The sequence below is a fragment of the Medicago truncatula genome, chromosome 2 (assembly GCF_003473485.1).
Source record: "Medicago truncatula cultivar Jemalong A17 chromosome 2, MtrunA17r5.0-ANR, whole genome shotgun sequence".
Taxonomy (NCBI): Eukaryota; Viridiplantae; Streptophyta; class Magnoliopsida; order Fabales; family Fabaceae; genus Medicago; species Medicago truncatula.
Genome location: NC_053043.1, coordinates 36142805 through 36168143, shown reverse-complemented (window position 1 = coordinate 36168143; position 25339 = coordinate 36142805). Strand labels below are relative to the sequence as shown.

Below are 25339 nucleotides of genomic sequence, written 5' to 3'. Positions count from 1 at the left end.
CACAAGAGTAGTAGTAGTAAAAAATATTGGATGCATAAATGTGTTGACATAAAAGAATGGGAGAGTCTTCTTAGAGGTGCTATATTAATAAAGATAATAAATGAAAATATAATGTTGTAGACTCATAGTACCAAGTATGTAACTTCATAAATCGGATTAGTAACTCAGTACTATTTTCTGCATTTTGTTGTTTAGAGACAAATAGAACAAAAGGATTCATTGGAATGCTTTCACCCCTATTAACAACCAAACAGCAATCAAATACTGCCTTTGACCAACTTCATACTAGTTCACAAGCAAACAGCACCTTCACGCCTTTCTTTCTCCACTTTCTATCGCAAATCCAGCATCCTCGGCCCTGCCATTAGGATCGGCTGATAGCAGGCCCAAAGCTGGCTAGCTCCCGAAAGATTGTGGCCAAAAGACACTAGACGCGCCTTCATGCACTCCCAAAAGATTTCCAGCGAAGGACTACATCGGTAGCCTCTCTGTCTTTTTGGGGGTTAGAATCACAGTTTGAGATATTTTGGGTATTCCTGATGCCCATTGTTTGTTCTCTCATTCAGCTGTTTTGTTTATTTGTCATTGTTAAGTATATTAGTGGCCGCCATTTGTGGTCTATTTAAGCACATGATCATTTGTACTATATTCATGTTTTGAAATTATCTGTAGAAAATTATTTCCATATTCCACACATACTTATATAAACTTTTATGCATGTAATTAAACATGGTGAAACACACCTATAAAAGAACTCAATTCTGTATACTTTTCCAACAAAAAAAGAACATGCTGCAAGACACCTTTAAAAATGACGTTTTATGTGTAGCAGCAACAAAATGAGCATATTGATATGTAAATTGAGATGTAAATTGTACCTTTTCGATTGAGAGGAGGGGTAGTGTGTCAACTAGGACAGTGGCTTGGTTATTTAGAGACTCAGGCTTGAATAGTTGGAGCTTGTCACAATGAAACACATCCACATCACTTAATAAAGGACAATCCAAGGTATGTGATACACGGTAGAAGCTTCGAAGTTGTGACAATTCTCGAAAACATAGAGACGTTAATTTTGGGAAAATAAAAATTGGAATTGTGTCAGCTATTTCATCATGAGCCACAATAATCTCTACGCCACATTTTTCTATATGAATCCCTTGGAGATGTTGAAGCTCTTTAGCCACAGAGAGAGAGGAAAAACATGGTTAAGGCTTTCGCATTCAGTAACTTTCAAGAGGCAGAGGTTTTGAAAGTTGAAGCTTTTATGAGAATAAGTAAAAGATGAAAAAGGGATAATTCCAATAATTGAATTATTTTTGAATGTAAAACACAGTATAATGAAAAAGGCATATATATATTTGTTACAATGTAACAATTGCCATTAATTAGTGGTAACGTAAAAAGCAAAATAACAGCTAACGCATGCACAATACTAGGCATAATATGTGTGTTGAAATTTTGGGGCCTAACTCATCCTTACAAAACCGGCTTGTAAGGTAAGGAGTGCCTCCTCTTTATAAACTCTGATCAAACTTCCAATCTAACCGCTGTGGGACTAAATCCACCCCCTCAAAGGTAAGCCAACATAAGGCGACTTGGGGCAGATCGCAATTAAGATGGAATTACTAACCCACCCCCTCACATTCGGGGCGGGATTTCCAACATCCCCCCTCACGCTCAGACCCAATGGGCATGAAGCGTGGCAATGCGGAATCCCGACAACGGTAGATCTTGGATAGGCTCTGATACCATGTTGCAAGATTACCCCAAACATAGGTACAATATCCAGAGGTTGATCTTCTGTCTGTGACTGAACCTGCCCAATCAGCATCGGTGAAGATAGACACATTTCTTTCACTAGTCTTCTTAAAAAGTAAGCCTTTTCCGGGATTTCCCTTCAAATATCTCAATATCCTATATGCTGCCTCAAGATGTTCCTCGAAAGGAGAATGCATGAACTGACTTACTACACTAACTGAAAAAGCAATATCAGGTCTGGTGTGTGACAAATAAATCAATTTCCCAACCAATCTCTGGTACCTTCCAGTATCAACAGGAACACTACCTTCTCCCCAAAGTTTAGCATTAGGATCCATAGGGGTATCAGCCGGACGACATCCACTCATTCCTGTTTCTTTCAATAAGTCTAGAATGTATTTCTGCTGTGAAACCACAATACCATTCTTTGATCGAGCAACCTCCATACCAAGAAAATATCTCATGGATCCCAAGTCCTTGATTTCAAAGTCTAGTGCTAATTTCTCTTTTACTCTTTCCATTTCAACCGTATCATCTCCAGTAAGGACAATATCATCAACGTAAACAATCAGGACATCGAATTTTCCATCATTGGAGAACTTTGTGAACAAGGTGTGATCAGCTTGTCCTTGAATGTACCCTTGTTTCTTCATGGACTGAGTGAATTTTTCAAACCAAGCTCTAGGATACTGCTTTAATCCATACAAAGACTTATTTAGTTTGCATACATTTGATCCAAATTTGTTTTTAAAACCAGGAGGTATGTCCATATATACTTCTTCTTCTAGATCGCCATTGAGAAAGGCATTCTTAACATCCAACTGGTGTAGAGGCCAATCCAGGTTAGCAGCTAGAGATAAGAGAATTCTGGCGGTGTTCAATTTTGCAACAGGAGCAAATGTCTCAGAGTAGTCTATACCATAGGTTTGAGTAAAGCCCTTAGCCACTAGGCAAGCCTTGTACCTTTCAATCGACCCATCTGAATTATACTTCACATTAAACACCCATTTGCATCCGACCGTCTTCTTGCCATCTGGTAGTGTCGTGACATTCCAAGTTTTGTTCTTTTCAAGAGCTTTCATCTCCACAAGTACAGCTTTCCTCCACTTTGGAATTTCTAGAGCAACCTGTACACTTTTTGGAATTTCTACACTGGACAATTTTGAGTTGAAGGCTGACAAAGATGAAGACAAATTTGAGTATGATATAAAATTGGACATAGGGTGTTTAGTGCAAGATCTAACAGGTTTTCTAATGGCAACAGGATCATCTATATCCGGATACAAAATACGACTCTCAGAGATAGACTTACCTTTCCTTTTCTTAGGAGGTTGATCATTACCTGGTTCAGATTCATGGCAGTGTTGAGATGTGGACTCATCCCTTTCTTTGTGGTGCTTCTTCACAAAAACCTTCCCTTTCAAAATCTTGTTTCCTAGTTCAAATCTATCTTTAAGTGACTCATTATCTTGTGGCATTTCGATTAGATCATCACTATCATCATTTTCAAGATTCTCATTGTTTTCCACATGAGAAAATGTAGGCTGAGATTCACCAACTTCCGTACCCATAACAGGAGTAGGATCAGATAAAGAATCATGGCCATTTTCTGTTGGTGCAAAAGTATAAGTCTTAGAACTTTGTGGTACAGGCAAAGACAAATTATTTGAAAAATTCATGTCCTCAGTTTGAAACGAGTCTTCCTTTATATCCCCCCTTGAAGATGAGTGTCATCAAAAAAAGGTTTGTTTTCAAAGAATGTAACGTCCATAGTGACAAACATTTTCTTGTTTTTTGGATCAAAACATTTATATCCCTTCTGGGTTGGGGAGTATCCAACAAAAACACATTTTATAGCACATGGTTCAAGTTTTCCAATATTTTTATGTTCATGAACAAAGGCTGTGCAACAAAAGATTTTTAATGTCAAATAAGTTGAAATACGAGTACTAGGAAAACATTCTTTAAAAGTATTAATTGGAGTTTGAAAATTGAGAACTTTGGAAGGCATTCTGTTAATTAAATATGCAGCTGTCAAAACAGCTTCACCCCACAAATAGTTTGGAACTTTACCTGAGAAAAGTAAAGCTCTAGCAACCTCCAATAAGTGTCTATTTTTTCTTTCGGCAACTCCATTTTGTTGAGGAGTATTAGGACATGAACTTTGATGTACAATCCCATTTTTAAGAAAAAAATCATCCAGAACAGTGTTAAAATATTCTTTGCCATTATCACTTCTAAAGACTTGAATATTTGTTCGAAATTGGTTTTGCACCATTGTAATAAAATCCTTAACAGCCAGACAAACATCTGATTTCCCCTTTAACAAGTACACCCAACATACTCTTGAATGGTCATCGATAAATGTGATAAACCATTTTTTGAGAGAAAGTGTACTTGTACGGTTAGGGCCCCAAACATCACTATGAATAAGAGAAAAAGGTTTTGATGGTTTATAAGGCTGTATAGGAAATTGGGAACGATGATGCTTTGCAAACTCACATGCTTCACATTTAAGCAAAGAAAAATTCTTATTATGAAATAACTTAGGAAATAAGTGTTTTAAGTAACGAAAACTAGGATGACCTAATCGTAAATGCCATAATATAACGTTGTCATCATTATTATTCAAAACAAAAAAAGACTCAAAGCAGGAACTTATTATTTTTGAAGGTAGTTGTGATGCAGATCCAATGTCAAGGTAGTAGAGTCCTCCACTCTTCTTAGCACTGCCAATCATCTTCCCCGAGTTCAAATCCTGAAAGACACAATGAGATCGGAAAAAAATAGTTTGACAATTAATATCTTCAGCTAATTTACTGACAGATAGTAAATTACATGACAAGTTTGGAACATGAAAGACATCTTTAAGGGTTAACAGTGGAGACAACACAACTGACCCTTTACCTGCAATGGCTGAAAAAGAGCCATCTGCGATTTTTATTTTTTGATTACCTACACATGGACTATATGAGGACAACAAAGTGGATTCACCTGTCATGTGATGAGAGGCACCTGAATCTACTATCCAAGTATGATTGGGACTGACACTAAGAAAGGCAGAATTACCTTTTGTTGCTATAGAGCAAGAAGGGGTTGGAGACTCGAGGAGTTTGAAAAGTTTGTCTAGTTGTTCCGTAGTGAGTGGAAGCTGAGTCGAAGAGGATTGCTGCCCTTGATCAAGATTACTAGCCTGAAATGCACGACTACCTTTCTTCTTCCAGTTAGGAGGTTTTCCCTTGAGCTTCCAACAAGTTTCAAGCGTATGCCATTCACGCTTGCAATGATCACAATAAGGAATTACTTTGTCCGACCTTTTTTACTCATCGAGGTTCCTAGTAGCCAGAGCCGAGCCTTCAGAATCAAAGCTTCGTGGTGTCTTGCCCATCATAATTCCTTGCCGTGCCTCCTCCCTTCTTATTTCTGCAAAAGTCTCACGAAGAGTTGGCAATGGTATTTTTCCCAAAACTCAACCTCTTACCTCATCAAGATCTTTATTCAGCCCAGCAAGAAACATGAAGACACGGTCATTTTCTTGCCTCTTGAGAAACAGAACACTATCTTCTATACACCTCCAATTGTCATCATAACAGAGATCCAACTCTTGCCACAGGGTCAGCAACTCATTGTAATAAGTAGTTACACTCCTGTCACCTTGTTTAGCATGCCATAGCTTTGATTTTAAGCCAAAAATTTGGGAAGAATTTTGGATATCAGAGTATGTTTCCTTAACAGCTTCCCACACATCCTTTGCAGAAGGCAAAAACATGTAAGGCTTACCTATTCCAGTTTCCATAGAGCTTAGAGCAGAAGCCGAGTTTGGGGCCTAACTTATCCTTACAAAACCGGCTTGTAAGGTGAGGAGTGCCTCCTCTTTATAAACTCTGATCAAACTTCCAATATAACCGATGTGGGACTAAATCCACCCCCTCAAAGGCAAGCCAACATAAGGCAACTCGGGTCAGATCACAATTAAGATGGAATTACTAACCCACCCCCTCACGTTCGGGGCGAGATTTCCAACAATGTGCATTTATTTACTAGCTCAATATCCCCTCCCTCAAGCTGAAGCATTATAGATGTCTATCATGCTAAGCTTGGATATAAATGAGTTGAATTTTGGAGGGGCCAAAGCCTTTGTGAGAAAATCTGCTAACTGCTCTTGTGATGAAATTCGTAAAAGTCTAAGAGTACCATCTTGAACCTTTTCCCTTACTAGATGACAATCTATTTCAAGGTGCTTTGTTCTCTCACGAAACACAGGATTGGAAGCAATATGAAGAGCGCTTTGGCTATCACAATATAGCACAGGCTGTCGTGTGGAGATAACATGCAAATCTTTGAACAAGTGAAGCAACCATTATAATTCACATGTTGCTGTAGAAAGAGCTCTGTACTCAGCTTCAGAAGAAGACCTCGATACAGTTTGTTGTTTCTTAGCACGCCAAGATATCAAGGAAGAACCAATAAAAAAACAATATCCTGAAATTTATTTTCTAGAATCAATACAACCAGCCCAGTCAGAATCTGAATACCCCAAAATCTGCACCTCAGAATTTCTAGGAAATAAAAGGCCTCTTCGAGGATTATGCTTCAAATATCTCACAACTCTACAAGCAGCATTATAATGTGTCATGGTTGGAGCATGAAGAAATTGACTTAGTTGTTGAGTTGCAAATGTGATATCTGGTCGAGTAGTATTCAAATATAACAACCTACCAATTAATCTCCTATATGCGGCAGTATCATCATAAGGCTTACCATCATCTTGATGTAATTTAATGGAAGGATCAAGAGGACTACCGACTGGTTTGGATCCCAATAAACCTGAATCATTCAATAAATCCAAACAATATTTCCTTTGTGAAATAGTGATCCCAATTTTGGAATGAGCCACTTCGAGGCCTAGGAAATATTTAAGAATTCCTAGATCCTTTATCTTGAAATTACAATCAAGAATATGTTTGATCCTTTTAAATTCATCGAGAGAAGTTCCTGCTAAGATCACATCATCAACATAAATCAACAAGGCAGTAAATTCATGACCATTTTTCAATGTGAAAAGTGAGTAATCAGATGTAGATTGTTGATATCCTTCCTTCACTAACAAAGATGTCAATTTTTCATACCATTTCCTGCTTGCTTGTTTAAGACCGTAGAGACTTTTAAGAAGTTTACAAACTTGATTAGGTTTGGTACATAAAACACCTTCTGGAATAGTCATATAAACTTCTTCTTGTAATTCTCCATGCAAAAACGCATTATTTACATCTAATTGATGTAAATGCCAAGAATGAATTGAAGCAAGAGCAAGTAATGTTCTAACTGTAGTGAGTTTTGCAACAGGTGAAAAGGTATCAAAAAAATCAAGACCTTTAATCTGATTATACCCTTTCGCAACCAATCGTGCTTTATACCTTTCAATAGAGCCATCTGCCCTATGTTTAACTTTGTATACCCACTTACTACCAATAGGCTTCACATGAGGTGGCAAATCTACTAGAATCCAAGTGCCATTTTTATCCAATGCATCTAATTCAGATTTCATAGCTATTTGCCAACAATCATACTGACTTGCTTCTTTAAAGGATTTTGGCTCTGTGCAGTGTGTGATAGAAGAAGAAAAACCTTGATGTGAAGGTGATAATTGTGAAAAAGAATGATAAGAGGTGATAGGGTAAGGAGTACCTGAAGACTTTGATTTTGTTGAACCATCTGAATCATTGCACACATAATCTGCAAGATAAGATGGTGGATGCCTTTGCCTAATAGGTTGATGAGGTGATGGTTGTGGATTTTGATTTGGTATTCTTGGAACAGGGGTGAAAGATTCAGGTTCCGGTATGGTTGAATTTGTAAGGTTATGTTCTAGTGTAGATGATAATGGAACAGAATCCGGTGGTTTTGTGTTATATGATATAGTGTCATTAGGGGGATGAATAATTGGAATATCATCACCGAGTGTTCTACCATGAGAATGATATTTCCAATTGGAAGGTTTTGAAATTGGATTATATGGCAAAATATGTTCAAGGTGTGTGGTATTTCTAGAAACAAATATTTCCTTATTGTTTAGATCAAAAAGTATAGATCCTTTCATACCACTTTTAAAACCTAGGAACACACATTTTCTACCTCTGGGATCCAATTTAGTTCTATGTGAATGTAAAGTAGATGCATAAGCTAAAGAGCCAAACACTTTTAAAATTTTCAAATCAGGTAGTTTATCATGCATAAAAAAAAAATGGTGATTTATTATCAAGAAGAGGACTAGAGACACGGTTTATGATAAAAACAGCATGTGACACAGCATAACACCTAAATTGTTTTGGTAAATTTGAATGAAACAACAAAGCCCTGGCTACATTTAGTATATGTTGATGTTTTCTTTCTACTCTTCCATTTTGTTGTGGAGATTCTACACAACTCTTTTGATGAATAATTCCTTTGGAAGAATAGAAGAAGAAATAAAAAATTATGGGCCATTATCAGTTCTTATGGTTTTAACAAGGGTGTTATGTTGTGTTTCAATTAGCTGGACAAAATTCATGACATGTTGACTAACTTCAGCCTTAGATCTCATAAGAGTAACCCAAGTATATCTACTGAAGTCATCAACAACAGTAAGAAAATAAGAAAAACCATGAACAGATTTAATAGCAAGAGGACCCCATATATCAAAGTGAATTAGATCAAAAGGTTTCATGGCTTTATAAAAACTCCTTTGATATGGTAATTTTTTATGTTTTGCCAAATGGCATACATCACAAACTCCTTTTTGATCTATAACAATAAAAGGAAAATCAGAATGTAGCAAAGTCATTCTAGAAATAGAGAGGTGGCCTAGTCTAAAATGCCATAATGCATTTTCTGGTATGATGACAGCAGAGTTGCAAGGGGCAGCAAATACATTCCGAATCTTATCTGGCAGAACCACGTGATACAATCCTTCAATGAGTTCAGCAGAACCAATCGTCTTCAATGACTGAGGATCCTGAACAAGACATTGTGAATTAGTGAAACTAACAAGACAAGGTAAATCAGAATAGAGTTTGGCAACTGAAACTAGATTCAAAGAAAAATTAGGAACATAAAGAACATTTGTTAAGAAAAAACTTTGAGAAAAATAAATTGTGCCAATTTGTTTTGCTACAGCAAAATTACCATTAGGTAATCTAATAAAAATAGGACTAATATCATGAAAAGAATGAAACCAATGGGATGAAACACAAATATGATCATTAGCTCCTGAATCAATGATCCAAGAACCAAGAGTTGTGTTATTAACACAAGAAGAAAAAATAGAAATAACAGAAATATTACCTTTGTCATCGACTGATGGATGATCAGTTGATTGGAATGAGTTCACCTGATTAGAAGCATGTGCAGTAGATTGTTTACTAATGCTAGAAGCCTGAAGTAGAGACACAAGAGTATTATACTGCTCATGTGTAAGGGCTGGAGGTGCAGAAGTTTCTGCATTAACATTATGAGCTGCATAGTTTGAACCTTTCTTCTGTAAATGAGGTGGTACTCCATGCTTGCGATAACAGGTATCAATAGTATGATTTGATTTGTTACAGAAAGTACAAACTCTCTCTCCAGGTTTTGAACCAGTCTTATTATTTCTAAAATTTGATCTCCTATTTTCAGCAGCATTAACAAGGACTTTAGAGTCATCATTAACTGAAACATGTGGAACAATTTGACGTTCATGCTGAATATATAACCACTGAGAAAATTTTATTCAAGCTAGGTAAAGGATCTAATAGCAGAATTTGTGACTTAACAGCGCTGAATTCTTCATTAAGACCAGTCAAAAAACGAATCACATAGAGTAAATTATGATTATATCTAACAGTACGCATAGCTTCACAAGAGCAACGGACACGACAGGTACATGTAGGTATTGGCATATACATTTCTAGTTCTTCCCACAAAATCTTAAGATCAGAGAAAAATTTAGTTACCGTTCGATGCTCCTGCTTGAGAGCATAAATTTCTTGTTGCAGTTCTGATACGCAAACTAAATCACCTTGAGAGAAACGTTCTTTCAAATCATTCCAAACATCGACCGCATTTTCCATAAATACAATGGATTGGCCAATTGATTCCGCGACAGAATTCATGATCCATGAGTGAACGAGCATATTGCAACGCGTCCAAGCACGAAATGTTGGATCGAATGGATCTGTAGGAACCGGAATAGAACCATCAACGAAATCATATTTCATTTTTCCACCCAAAGCCCTATGCATAGACCGAGCCCAACTATGGTAATTGGAACCAGTAAGTAGGGGAGTAATTGAAACTGAGGTAGGACCATCGCTTAGATGGACATAATAAGGACTTGATGGATGTTGCGAGGTGCCATGGATCTCACGGCTCTATGATACCATATGAGAATAAGTAAAAGATGAAAAAGGGATAACCAATTAGGTTTCCAATAATTGAATTATTTCTGAATGTCAACACAGTATAATGAAAAAGCATATATATATATTTGTTACAATGTAACAATTGCCATTAATTAGTAGTAACGTAAAAAGCAAAATAACAGCTAACGTATGCACAATTTTAGGCATAATATGTGCATTTATTTACTAGCTCAATAGCTTTCATTAGGATTCCCATTCCATATATGTTTCAGCGATGGTAAGTTTTTCAAAGTGAGAGTTCTCCTAGCTCAATAGCTTTCATTAGGATTCCCATTCCATATATGTTTCAGCGATGGTAAATTTTTCAAAGTGAGAGTTCTCAATTTCATATCCAGCCTCATCTGTCTACTCCCGTCTGCTTTTAGACCTTGCGCTTCTGATAGATATTTTAAAACAAAATTCACCTTTTAGAACAACAATTCTTGCAAGGATACTAGAGATTATTTAAAATAATTGAAACAATCGAGCTTGAAGTTACTTGATTTTTCAATGTTTTGTCCCTTTTCCATTCCATTTTTTTTTTTTCTAATACACCATTTTGGCATATTGTTTTCATGAGAATGTTTTTTTTTTTTTTTTTTTCTTGTTCTCTAGTATCCCCACCCCAAACTTAATTGGTTGCAAATTCCAATAGCAACCCCAAACTTAATATTAAGCAACATTCTACAATGCCTAACTCAGAAAAACAATAAGGGATAACTCCTAAAAGTCTCTAAGCTTGTAATGTAGTTTGTCACCGAACAAAAAGATCTAAACCTACCGGCTCAATTTGGCTAAAGAAAGGATAATATTTCAATATAATCAGGGTAGGCTTCAAAAGGCTCACAGGACCAAGCACTTTTGCCTCAGTGTGTATATGACAAGATCAATCGACAGCAGAGAAAAATTGCAAGTTCTAGAAATGTAAATGCATGGAACACTCTTTAAAAGTAAATTTGAAAATAAAATTTGGTCATGAACCTTACAGTTTAGATTTCTGGGAGTTGAGACTACCTATCTTTCACTGCCGTACACTTCGCCTTTGAATCACAAGTCACTCCTCCTTTTGAACTTTTGGAATTCCACTTGAACACATATTTGTTACTAAACTGGAAAAAGTCAACAAACAAGCAAATTCATCAATAACAAATAAGTGCAAGAACAATTACATAACAGGGGGATACAACTGAGTTATTCAACACACTGACAATTGTCTGACTCAACAATAAGAATAAAAGACTGAAAATAAAAACATAATAAAAATGATGGGTTGCCTCCCACCAAGCGCTTTCTTTTACGTCATTGAGCTTGACGCTTCGACCACTGTTAGGGTGGCAAATATGATATAAAGAAGATATCATCCTTCTTCTTCCTCTTGTTTGGTAGGAATTCCATGAATTTGGCATAAAGAATCAGATATTCCCATGCACTCACTATTGATCTTTTGGAATTTAAGCTCTTCCACCTTAGAGAAGGACATGCATCCATTTGCACACGAGTTATTTCTTCAACCTCCGTTGGTTCAGATTTCGGACCGATATCAACACTCCTCACTTTGGGATTTTCTTCTAGCACAACCTTGTGACATTCTGTCTCCATCTTAACCAACTTCCTTTGAGACTCATGCGCCTTCTCAACAAGATCACCACACTGAACATCAAACTCCTCAAATGAAACTTGATTTGACACCAAGAATTCATCTAAAATATTTTGAAGTTGAGTATTGTAATCTATGTTGGTCACCTCTTTCTTCTCTTCACCATTACTACCTGGTTGATCTACCTCATAACGTCCACATCTCTCATTTAATCTCGAGATTTTTCTGTCCAAATATCCTATCTTCAAAGATAGCATATATTTTTCATACTTCAACATATCAATCTCTTTTGTGTCATGGAGATATAACCTGTCTATCATAGCTGCAAAACTTGGATAAACTTTTTAGTAGCACAGTACAATAAGAAGAAAACGCAGAGTATCAATCATATATTTTTTTTATTTTTTTTTATATATAAACAAAAATATAAACGACAGAAATCCTAAATAAAAACAAAATTACCAAATTGAAATGACTTAACAGTCCCCGGCAGCGGCGCCAAAAACTTGATAGATATTTTAGCAAGTGTACTAAATACTATCGAAGTAGTAAAAATATTGTTCCCACGAGGACTGTATTAATTTCAATTTAGCAATAAGGTTAATATCTAGGATGTGTAAATTTCTTTTAGTTGCCTGAGGCAGTAGTTTTGGTTTGCATAAAATTAAATAACATAAAATAAAGATAGAGTTGGAAAGAATAAGAGAGAGATGAGATCAGGTCTTTCGAATCATCTATGTTCCCCTAATTGGTATACTGCACCTATTCTTATGAATGATTTTCTAGTTCCACGATAGTTAACAAAATAGTCCTAATCAATCCCTTGAGTTAGGACCCTCTTCTCATACTACAGCCCCTAATTTCTTAGGTGGTCTAATAATCTTTGAAGGTTTTAAGAACGTTAACCTAATATCACTAACAAACGATTATCCATTCCTAGACTAACCCTGTTTATTAGAACAATTCAATTCTGTCTAAGTAGAAAGCTATGGTCAGTAGTCATTCATTCTCACTAAATCATGTTTATATTTGATCAGGATATAAAAAGCATTAAGAACAATTGAATTGAATAAAAACTAGATTGTCATTCACAATAAATAGAGTTTCACAGCAACATGGTTCAATTAGGGTTACAAAGAATCATCTCAGACCTAATCTCTAAGAGATTTAGCTACTCATAATTGAGTTTACAAATAGCATAATCAATATCAGAATTAAAACATACACAAACTGATAGAAGGTTGAAGAAATCGCCCTCCTAGCCGTCTTGAGGTCTCAAAATCGCACTTGGCTCTCTCCAAATCGTAACCCTTGTTTTCAGAATAGTCTTCAGCTTAAATAGGCACAGAATTTCGCCTAAAATCGTGGCACGATTCTCCTTGAATCCCAAATCACTGAATTAGGGTTTCCTCAAATCGTGCCACGATTATGCCATCGTGACACGATTTCTTCAATGTCGAAGCTTGATTTTGGTTTTCTAAAATCGTGTCACGTTTTTACCAAATCGTGGCACGATTCTCTTCTTTGTATTTTCTTCAGTTTTCTACTCTTTTGCTGCATAAGTTGCCTTGTGAACTCCAATTTGTGATCAAAATACATATAAAAAAGACTCTAGAAATAGCGAATGACGGACTGTCATCAGCTTCAAATACTACTTCCAGTACAGGACAATCACTTATAGTCAAGCACAAAAGATGGAAATACATTTGATAACTTATGGCAGGATTCAATTTTCAACTGCTTTAGTTTGCAGAACGAATTTGGAGCTAGTTGATTGGGCCAAACTGACTTCATGTGTTTCAAGTTGGAGATTTCCAATGTCTCCAAGTTTGGAAATATAACCTACAATCAGGAATATGCTTATATTTTTAATGGTTAATTGCACAAGCAGCAGACCTAAAAAGGAAATCATACTATAGTTATTAACAATTACAGAATTAGAGATAGTGCTCACCTCATCATCAGAAAATGGTTTCTGAGTTGAAGTTAGATTGCCCAAATTTCCATCGGAGACAAATATCTCTTCCAACATCAGGCAATTATTAATGCCAAGATATTGCAGGTTTACAAGTTCTCTAGCAACTGAGGACGAAAATGTGTAAGCTATGCTACCACATTTGTCAATCGTCAAACTCCTCAAGTTTTGAATGCAAGAATGACCTGGAAAGTTGTTATCCTACAATCTCCTAGAGGTGATATTAGACAGCTTGAAGAGTTCAAGGTGGGGCATTCCAACCTATTAACAAAAAAAATTCTCAGCAAGATCTCATTTGTAACAGTCATTTATGTTGAGAGAAAAACCAAGATAAAGTGAGATGGTGAGATAATGGAAAGATATGGGATTTGATGAAACAAAAATACTGCACCGTCAGTAAAATCGTGTTCTTACCTTTTCATCAATTAGTGCCAACGGTGTGCATTGTGCAGCTGTCAAAGGCACAGAACAGAAACTAATGAGTCTCGGCAAACGTTCAAGTTCAAGAGAACGCAACTTGGGGGACAGAATCTTGTTGATCTCTTTATTAGCTTCTGATGTTTGCACAACTATTATTTCTGTAATCATTTTGCAATTAGAAATTTTTATATCAAGAAGTTGAGGAAGGTCACTAACGAGGGAATACCAAAACAGATGCTTCAACTTCTCACAACCTTTGACTTCAATAGATTTTAATCTGGTAAGAGAATGGATATTGGAATTACATGTTGCAATTCTTTCTAAAAGTTTTTCTTTTAGTGTTTTAGCAGCATAATAAACAGTCCGACTAAGATGTAAAGGATCATATACAGTTTCAAAGTACTTTTGGAAAGCTTGAATTTCTCGAATGTGCATACCTTTCGTTTCTTTGTTTTTGTCTGCAGAAAATTAAAAACAGAGATCAGCTCAGAAAGAAAAATGTCTAAGTTCACTTTTTTCTTTTGTCAACGAAGTATCCTCTCCACAATTTAAAGAACGATTTAGTGCATTCATATGAGAGTTCGAAATGGACAGGTTTGAAGTCTGGAACTACTTCGTTAAATTTAGGAAGATATGTCCCCCATCGTTGTTCGGGCTTTGGTCTCTTTATGTCTCTCTTAGCTTTGAAAAATGAGCCGGGATGGGTTTGGATTAAACCGAATTGCCTTGCCACTAAATTTGGCTGATAGCCAAATGTACCATTGGAATCTATAGTGGTATTGGATCCTGTCCTACGAGAGGAGAGTAGGAGTCAAATAAGCTTTCCAAACGACATTGGTTTCTTCTTAGTGTTCGACGTTTTTGGCAGGAAATTTCCTAACGAACCATGCTGGCCCAGATGTCCTTGTCGAAAAGGAAGCTAGAGAAGATGTGAAGACGTCACAATCCATAAAGACTTTAAAAGCTTCTGAAAAAAGCTTTTGGCTAGTTTTGGTTTCTTTATATCGAAACAATGCGAGGCCAATTAGCTTTGAAGTCCCCAGGAAGAAAGGCAGTGTCAATTAGCTTTGACTTTAAAGTGGTTAACAGCCACAATTGGAGTAGCCAGATTGGGTCAAGGATAATTAGACTCTCAACTTGGTCTCTCATGTCAGCTGCTCCATCATTAAGACACTCATACAAAGAACCTAAGATAAGTTTTCCAAGACAAACTTGTTTTCCTTCATGTAATTGGTAGGCTAAGGTTCTATAGTGTTTTGCTAACTGGTTAGATCTTGTGCAAAAGACGTACAGGGATAACCAATAGGTCAAAAAGGCTATGGGTTCATCATCTGAAACTTCCTTGTCATCAGGTTTGTGATGGTCTCTAATATAGTGACCACAAGTGGCTTTACCAAAATCAAAGATATAATGACTGACTCACTAGTGCTTAGGTCGAAAGTTTCACCAGTAGGTTTTAGGCTAGTAATGGCTGCAACATCTAGCAATGTAGGCGTAAGCATGCCTCACTTCAGATGCAAACTACTGGTGGAACTATTCCAAAAATGGAGTGCAGCCAATAGCATATGTTTATGTTATCTAGGACCTTGTCTCGACAGCTGAATAAGGTTAAAAATGCCTAAATCCTTCCAAAAACTACATTTATGTTTTTCCATCCTATCGAGCCATGCGATATAATCTTTGACTTTATCGATTCTCGGGGCTGACCTAAAAAACCTAGTATCTAAATAACTAAGGTTATAAGGCTCGTCATGGTTTCTGGGAAAGATAAGAGGTGAATCCGTCTTATCATCGGGAAATAATTCTTTAGTTTCTCCGCTATCATCTCTCTCAATGGGTCCTAAATATGCATACGTGAATCAGAAGAAGGAATCAGTTCCTGGGATTTCCATATTTGAGCTTTTATCTCTTTCAATTCCAGTTCGCTAGCGAACCAAGCGTTGCCAGATTGATGTTGCATGGAGAAATTTTGTAACCCTCGCTCCGGCTGAGATGGTGAAGGACTTTCGCTGTTGTTCGTCATGATAAGAAAATGATGGATGATTTTTTCAGAAAGAATCATCTGTTGATGGAGATTTTAAGGGTTTGAGAAAATGCGATAAAATTTCGTGATAGAGGAGAGGAAGAAGAAAGTATAAAGTCTGAGTAAAACTGAAAAAGTGAAGAAGAAAAGGTTTATACCTTTTTATAGTCTCAGATTTTCAACAAGTGTCAACATCTTAGGTTGACGATTATAAAAAAAAGAAGAAAATGGTAGTTCTCAAATATTGGAACATGGCCCACTAAGTGGGATTTGATGACATCACAAAAGGTTTTTCAACTGCCTTTTGGTGCTGATACTAAGAAGTTATTCGTTTCGACTAAATGAAATGTGTTCAGCAAGATTCAAAAACGTCATTTTTTTTCTCACTATAAGAAATTTGTCATTTTGCGACATTTGCTTTGCGACCCTTGGCTTAGAACTGTCACAAATCACACTTTTGCGACTGTTTGGATTAAGGGTCGCAGCTTTTATACTTTTTTTTCAAGCGCTTTTCACAATAAATATTTTGGCCAAATATTCTATCACTCCCGCTTTCCCGATTTCAGTCTCCCTCCCATTGCTCAAAAACCCTAAAACCCAATTTTATTCCACAATCTAACTTTCCCCCAAATTAAAACCTAAATCTCTACTACCTATGGCTCAATTGAAGCATTCCCCATATTTCATTTTCCAATTTCATTTGCTCTTCCCCAATTTCACTCTCACCCACAACCTCAGCCAGCATTGATAATCAAAGCAGAGCTAAGCTGTGAAATCAACCATGTTTAGTTCTTTATCATCTTCTCAACCAGGTGAGGTTCGCTCCTTAATTTCTCTCACGCTATTACTCTCTCTCAATTATCGATCCCTTTGCCCTTTCCTTTGCTAGGGTTTCTGTTTTTCTAATTAACAACCTCACCCTAATTCATAATTTACCTATATCTGTCTCTAATTGAAATTTTATTTTGTTTAATTAATATTTAAACGAAGTATCTAGTATCTGTGATTTCTTTGGTTTTTCGTACAGGTTGAAGTTCTACGATTAGATAGCAGTGCTTTTTGTTGAATCTGTGTGATTAAGTATTTTTTTTTTTTACCTAAACGCGATCTTAATATTGTTTATCGTGATTAATCATTCTAATTTGTGTCGATTCTTTTATATCATTATTGATTAGCTGGGTTAAGTTTAATGTGTAACCTAGCTATTTTTTTTTATCAAGCTTGTAATATTTGTTGCTTCTGAAAAAGGTTCTGTTTGATTGCAGAAGCTACAAAGCTGTTAGATGGGGACGGGCTTGATTGGTATTTTTTGTTTTGTTGTTTTTGTTTTAGTCTGTTTGTTGTTCTTATTGAAAGGAAGTTGTAGATGTTGTTTTTGCTTGGATAATTTCTTTGTCTGTTATATGAAATGTTCTAATGCTAGTTGATGTCGGTTCTTGTAGGAAAAGAAAAGAAAAGAAAAGAGAACAAGCTGAAAACGCCAGCAATGGAGTATATGTTAAGAAGCAAAGTGCTGGCGAGTTGCGTCTCCACAAAGGTTACCTTCTTATTGAATTGTTTTTTTTATTGTGTTTCATCGTGTAAAATTTGTGTGGCACTTACCCCTACCCACGGTCAGGATACTTGAATTCTTGTTTATCATGATTAATCTTTCTAATTTGTGTCGATTCTTTGATATCATCATTCAATTGGTTAAAGGCAGGGGGAATTTGTTGACAGTATAGATGGTCTTCAATTTGTCTCTGTTAATCAATTGGTTAAAGGAAGGGGGAATTCGTTAATAGTATAGATGGAATGATATCCATTTTCATTTTCTTTTAACTTAAAAAAGCCCAACACTTTTACACAATCCTGACATATTTGCATAGGCACTAGGCAAAGTGTTGGGTTAAAAGTAATAGGAATGTGATGACTGATGTGATTCATGTAAATTTCAGATCATTGATTAATCCAAATCTGAAATTTGTCAAAGTTTACAAAAATGAATGAAAGATATTTATCATTTCTTAATTTTTTTTCTTTCTCGTACCTTTGTTTTATTGCAGAATCTTAAAGTCTACTACAACAATTAATCTGATTTTGAACACTAATTTGTGTGCTCAACTGCTATGTATGAATAACTATATAAACCATAGCTTGAGATAGCAACTCAAATTGAACTTATAATGTAATAGAAAAATACAGCCTCAATGACAATGATACAAAATAGAAAAATACAGCCTCAATGAAACTCAAATTTGTAGTGTTCTTATATGGACCACCAGGGACTGGAAAAAATTTAATGGTATGTGCTTGTGTAGCATAGACTAATGCCACTTTTCTGCTGGTATTTTGCTTATGCTATTGTTGTTTTGTTAGCCTGTGTTTTTGACAGGCTATAATAAATGCAGTCAGTTGAATTTGACTTAGGTTTTGAAGAGAGTTAATGAGTTCGATTCACTAACTTCGAATTCTTGGACTTAAAGAGATTTGATGTTTTTATGGTGATGGTTTGACAAGCAAGCAAGCGTCGAAGAGAGGTTGGTGCTAGATAAAGGAGCCAAGCAACGGTTACTGTCGAAGGATGTCAATTGAAATTCAAATCAAAGGGATGTATGTGGTAGTTTTTAGCAGTTAAGTTCGATCGGTTCTGTGTAGGTAGTTACTTAGTATAAATAGTAGCTTTTCATAGGAAAAATGGGTCACAATTCAATCATACAGAAAACTTACACTCAAACTATCCGCATTCAGAGAGAAACGAGTAACAAGTCACAATGTATTGAATCTGTGTACCAATTTACATTCAGTCTATGCAATTTACTTTTATTTCTTTAAATTCCTTTGCAATTTACTTGTTCTTTTCAAGCATTCTATCCTACTCCTTTGAAGATAACTTCGACGGGTTCAATCTTTGTTTAATTCGACGGTTATATTCATATTCTACATAAGAATATCAAGAACATTCATAATTTTCGAAAATAACAAACACAGTATGTCCTAAGATTTACTGGTTGATCTTGCATGTAACTAATTTTAAGTCAACGGTTGTTTACCAAAAACCAAGGTAAACAGAAAGGTTTGAGGTGTCTTAGGTTATCAAGTGATTCATTTATGCAGATTTTTAACTATAATGTTTGTCCATTTATTGCGCGTTGACTGCTCCATGGAGAGGTTATTGCTACATTCAACTTATACTCATGTAGAAGTTGCTGGTGTTGATTCTTTGCATAAGTGTCTCCATAATTGGCGAGTTCATGAAGAGATTTTCGTAGATTGTTACCTTCATGGAATTGAATTATATTTGGTCTCTCATTTGTAGGTTATGCATGGGATCATTTGAGATCAAGTTGGTAGTGGTGTTTCTTTGTTGACCGATAGAGTGTTTTGTAAGTGGTGCAATGAGTACATCTTTTGTTATAATGGTGCTTTTTATCATGATTTTGGTGTCATTTGGCTTTGATTATTTATATTTATAAGCTTTATTTTGTAAGTTTCCATCCATGCACATATTGTACTTGGCTGTGGTTTTTCACTACATTCATTTTGCCTTTAATAAAAAACTTGATGAAATTTGTACTCAAATTCTTTATTTTCATACCAAATTGTGTTGCTATTTTTTTTAGTTATTTAAAGTTTTTTTTCACCTTTGTATTTATAAGCCTTATTTTGTAATTTTCCGTCCATGCACATATTGTACTTGGCTGTGGTTTTTCAATACATTCATTTTGTCTTTAATAAAAAACTTGATGAAATTTGTACTCAAATTCTTTATTTTCATACGAAATTGTGTTGCTATTTTTTTTTTAGTTATTTAAAGTTTTTTTCACCTTTGTATTTATAAGCCTTATTTTGTAATTTTCCGTCCATGCACATATTGTACTTGGTTGTGGTTTTTCAATACATTCATTTTGTCTTTAATAAAAAACTTGATGAAATTTGTACTCAAATTCTTTATTTTCATACCCAACTCTGTTACTATTTTTTTCGTTATTTAAAGTATTTTTCTTCATTCAAATTTTTTGTGGTGGCCGAGGTTTGAATCTCGAACCTTGTATATATTATGCATTGTCCCTACCAATTGAGCTAAGTTCACCAGAACTTTCTTCACTCAAATTTAAAGCGACGATAAGTATTTCACTTTATTTTCATATCCAATTTCGGTGCTACTTTTAGTTGTTTAAGTTTTTCTTCATTCAAATATATAGCGACCATGGCTTGGGGCCTGAGAGTTTGCTTCTTCTCGAGATCTAAGGTTTGGTTATCTCCAATGTTGTCATTGACACCATCAAATACGAGAATTAATTCCTTTCAAATTTCAGCGCAGACAATTTCCTATAGTTATGTGTTTTGCAATGTCTATAAACAAAAGTTAAGGGCAATCACTTGAGCAAATTGGCATCTATTTTCCACAATCGGTGTTCTCGCATATATGCTGCAATATCACGTGATCAAGATATGGTTTGAATATATTATTAATGGATGACAATGGGGATTGTATCAACACCACTTCAAATGTACTATATAAATTAGAGATATTCCAACATGTATGAACAACTGTTATATGTCCTAAAAGATAGTTTATGTTAAATTGTTTTCAAAATAACGAAGGATCTTGAAGGACACTTGTAATTCATTCATTTAAGAAGTTAGTTTGTTATTTTTGTATAAATAATAGAATCAGACTCCATGCAAAAGAGTTCATTCATGTTGGGTAAAATAGGCATACTAGATAAATATATTGTCCCTAACACATCTTGCTTGTTGTTTGAATTGAATGATGTATGCAAGTCAAAATTATTTTACGTCAAGGACATTAAGACTTGTGACCTTAAATCTATCAACTAGAAACCCTATGAGGATCAAACTTAAATCCTAAATTGATCTTTCGAGTTACTGGTTTTATCTAGTAAGCCTATTTTCACGTCAACAACCACATACATCAACTTTTAAACTACTATTTTTTTTTTTTTTATATTTCATTTCAAATTGAGAACAAAATTAAGCGCAAAACTTAGGAAAATCCATTGAACACAAGTTATACTAAACCGACAGTTTTAAGTTTACAATGATACCAAAACCAATTGAGAGCATGATTAGCGGATTAGTTAAGTTGTTAATTTGTTCAAATGCATGTACTTTAAGTTTACAATGATACCTTATTTAAAAAAAAAGTTTACAATGCAATGATACCAAGACCAATCGAGTAAAAAGTTTCATGCGCAATTAGTGATATTTTTTATTTTTTAATAATTAAGACCGCTTTAAGTTTAAAAAAGAACGGCCCAATTTTAATTTTAATTTTTTACTTTTGATGATAAAAAGGTGGAAATTATACTAATTAAACAGAAAATCCAATTCCAAATGCGTTGAGACAAGTTATACCAATGATTCCTAAAAAGAAGAAGTTATACCAAAGAGACACTTTTAAGTTTATTAATTACAATGATACCAAAGCTAATTAGGCAAATTTCTTGCAAGATATACAAATAATGTATCCCTAAACCCCTAATTAAGTACACACAAATTAATACAACCTGCATTTGCATCTGATACTTCAAAAGCTCGCACCCAACGAAGAAGAAAACGAAGAACTGAGTATTTGAAATCAGAATCTCTAGCATATTTAAAGGTAATTTAATTTCTTCATTTCGTTGCATTTCTTTGAATTTAAATGAGCAATGATTTATGAATCTTTCTAAATCTATCTTATATTGTCAATATAGCAGTCTTTTTTGAGTAGTTAAGACATGGTTGCAAGTCAACCAATCTATTACCCAGATAATATTTTTCTCACTAAGGTAAAAAGCTCGTTACTACTAATTTCATTTGTAAAGTTACAAATAAATTAAATGAAATTAGTAGTGTCGAGCTTTTCTGAAGGGCTATAGTCATAGACCAACCAAATACATACTAAAATCCTCCATGATAAAGTGGGCTCCATACAGAAAAATTCTACATCGAGTGTAGTCTCTCCAACATATAGTTAACTATGAAATGCATGACTTGTTGAAAAAAAAATTATGAAATACATGAAGATACAACTCTCCCTAAAAAAATAAAAAATAATAACATACGACTCTCCATCTTATGGAAATGCAAAAATTTACATACCATCCACAAAATGAGTTATAATTAGAACATATTTATCCAATCATATGTAAGACAAATATCCATCATCTAAATCTTTGCTAACTAAATTAATATGAATATCCTTCAACGTTCTAAAATATAACGTGGCTTTGATCAGTACCCCAAATACAGTCAAGGGTTTGTTTTATTATCATAAATCAACTACACATAAAAATCCCATAAAAATCAAAGTTCTAAAATAACGAATCTCCTGTTTTATCTCGCATCTTTATTTTTATCAAACATAAAGAAATCAACAACACAAACAAAAATTTAGGTTTTTCCTCAATCTTGACCAAAATGTTTCTTCAAAACCAAAACTTTGACACTTATAATTTTTCAACGTTTCTAAGAAATTTTTTCCTTAGGTTCCTTTGTGTTTACATTATTTTCTGTACTTCACATAAACCACAAACACATCTAACATTTCTTTTTTCATTTTTTCAAGTAAAGCAACTAGGTTGCTTGCATAACAACGAATTTTTCAAAAATTATTTAAGTCATGACAATTTAGGGCACACACCCACTCTCAATATCTTCACTAAGGATTAATATTTTTTAGGGTCCCACACTTCATACATTAATACCACAACCACAAAAATTAGGATATTTTTCTCGTTAATCAATAGATGTTTTCTTCAATCTTGTAACCCTAGACAAATCAGCAAATTAGGGTTAGGCAATTTTTTCTCATTTCAACACTTTGATAAGTTTTCCTAAAAAAAAACACTTTAGTAAATCTATACCATATATAAGCAGAATGCATGAGTTTTATATGTCTGTTTCCTTTCATACTTTATTCTTTATTTAAACAATTTTATTTACGTTTTATAATATTATTTAAATTATTAATTAAAAAAACTAAATCTCATTAAAACAGGAATGGGAAGAGCCATTTCGGCTGAATTTTTTCTTTCCATTTTTACCCCTTCATTTAACACCATAGATATTCCTGGTTACACCCCACAATGACAAAATTACTCTTAAATAAAATTTAATTTTCAAATTTATCCATTCACCCAAAAAACTTACGTCTCATCCTTCTTTCCTTTTCCAAAACACAATTTAAGTAAGTTATTTAAACTGAGTTTTTTTAGTGTACATACTTAAACTCAGTTTAACTAGGTCATTTAAACTTAGTTTAAGTAGGTCAAGTAAACTTAGTTTGATATTATTATAAACTTTTAAGTAAAGTTTGGTGTAACCAGAAATAGATGGGGTGTGAATAGAAAAACTCTTTATTATTTTTATTTAAATTATCAATTAAAAAATTATTTAAATCCCATTAAAATATGAATAATTCACAACAAAAGGAGAAGCATGATGAGAAACCTTATTTTGACCTTATATAAACAAAAAAAATTGTGTTTTGATCTAACATGTTTTATTCCAACTTTACCCTTGACTTAATATTTTTTACAATTTTAGCATTCTTTGTCAATAAAAGCGGAAAGAGGGGCATGATAGTGCCCTTCTTGATGCTATTGATATATGTAATGGGGATAAGAGATTTTTGACTGACTTTTTTATTATCCCAGTCATACCCTTAAACAATTTTTTTTATACTAATGTTTATTATTGGTTTCATTAAGAAATAAAAAATTTATATTATATTTGCTATATTGTTAGTGCCATTGAAAAATATAAATATGGTTTATTAAGTTGGTTATTTTTATTTTTTTTTGACAAAAAGGTTTGTTAAGTTGGTTATAATTTGAAAGTCACAAACATCTATATTTATACTTTTAATTAAAATTTCGTAAAAAGTATTGTTTATAATTACCAACGTTAGCGTGATCAAAAAATTTGAAAAGACGAGCACATATTTGTCGAAACAATCAATAAATGCACGATTCATCTATGACTGGGTGTTTTTGTGTCTGCTCTAACTTGTCATAAATACTAAGGATGGTGTATTGGATTGAAATTTTGAAAGACTATTTTGGTAAAAAAAGTCATGAAGATTTTAAAAGATTGTGTAGGAATGCCTTAACTTTCAAGATTTTTTGAGATTTTGAAGGATTTTAACTCAAAGACTTTTAAAGATTTGAAAGTACTTTATGAGAATTCCTAGGATTTGAAATGACTCTATTAAATTTTAGAAAAAATTCAAAATTACAAGATTGGATGCCTCTATTGAACTAAAAAAATTCAAAAAACCTTAGGAAGAACTGAAAAATCTAATATTTGAATAAAAAATAAAAAATTTACATGATAAAATTAAAATTAATACAAAAAGTCTTAGGACAAACTGAAAAATAAAAATAAAAATAAACATGCAATAACGTGATCATGAGTAAAAAATTAATAATGTGGACTCTTTAAAAATGCCTGAAAATCTTAATTGAATACCACTGAAATTATTTCTAATATTTTAAAATCATGATTGAATACCTCAAGATTTTTTTATAACCAAAAAGTCATTTAAAATCCTTCAAAATCTCAATTTAATACAACCCCCTAAGTCGACTTTTTGAGCGACAACACAACCCATAACTCAAGACTTAAATGATGTTGATTGATGTGATCAAATTATTTTTGTTTTAATTTTTCTAATTTAATGTGAGTATGTCTAAATATTGTTTATTTTATGTTGTGATTATAGAAGACTTACACTTAATAAACTAATCCATAAATATCAATATTATTTTAGTTTTCATTTCAGTGATATAAAACACTCATTAGCAAATTTGACCTAATTGTATTCATTGTTTTAAATCAACTAACATTTGTCCTCGTCAGCTTACTACCAAAAAAATCAACTAACAGCTAACAAATAAGAGATGGCAATATAATTTTTTATTTCAATTTTTTTTTTCTAAAGCTGCTGAATTTTCTAATTTTTCTAAATTTTTAATGATTTTTTGAATTGCTAATGTTTATTTGAGTTTTTCTAAATTGAACACAGACACATTTTTATGCCACACGATGGTGTTTCTCTTCTCTTTTTCTTCTTCCACCAATCATTTAATATTGTCTTCATTTCTGTGCTTTCATTTTTCTCTGTTTATTCATGTGCTGTTATAAAGTGGTAAAATATT

General features: G+C 34.0%; 1 long non-coding RNA gene across 2 annotated transcripts; it reads left to right on the top strand.

Moving 5' to 3' along the window:
- The first annotated feature begins 16593 nt into the window (after window positions 1-16593).
- On the top strand, window positions 16594-19005 carry LOC112419278 (uncharacterized). 2 transcript variants are annotated; one of them, XR_005644166.1, is made up of 4 exons: window positions 16594-17002; window positions 17456-17492; window positions 17633-17727; window positions 18549-19005. It is a non-coding gene; the product is annotated as an uncharacterized lncRNA (long non-coding RNA). The 2 variants fall into 2 exon arrangements; XR_003009460.2 differs by lacking the exon at window positions 18549-19005 and having other exon boundaries at window positions 16596-17002; window positions 17633-17847.
- The last annotated feature ends 6334 nt before the right edge of the window (window positions 19006-25339 follow it).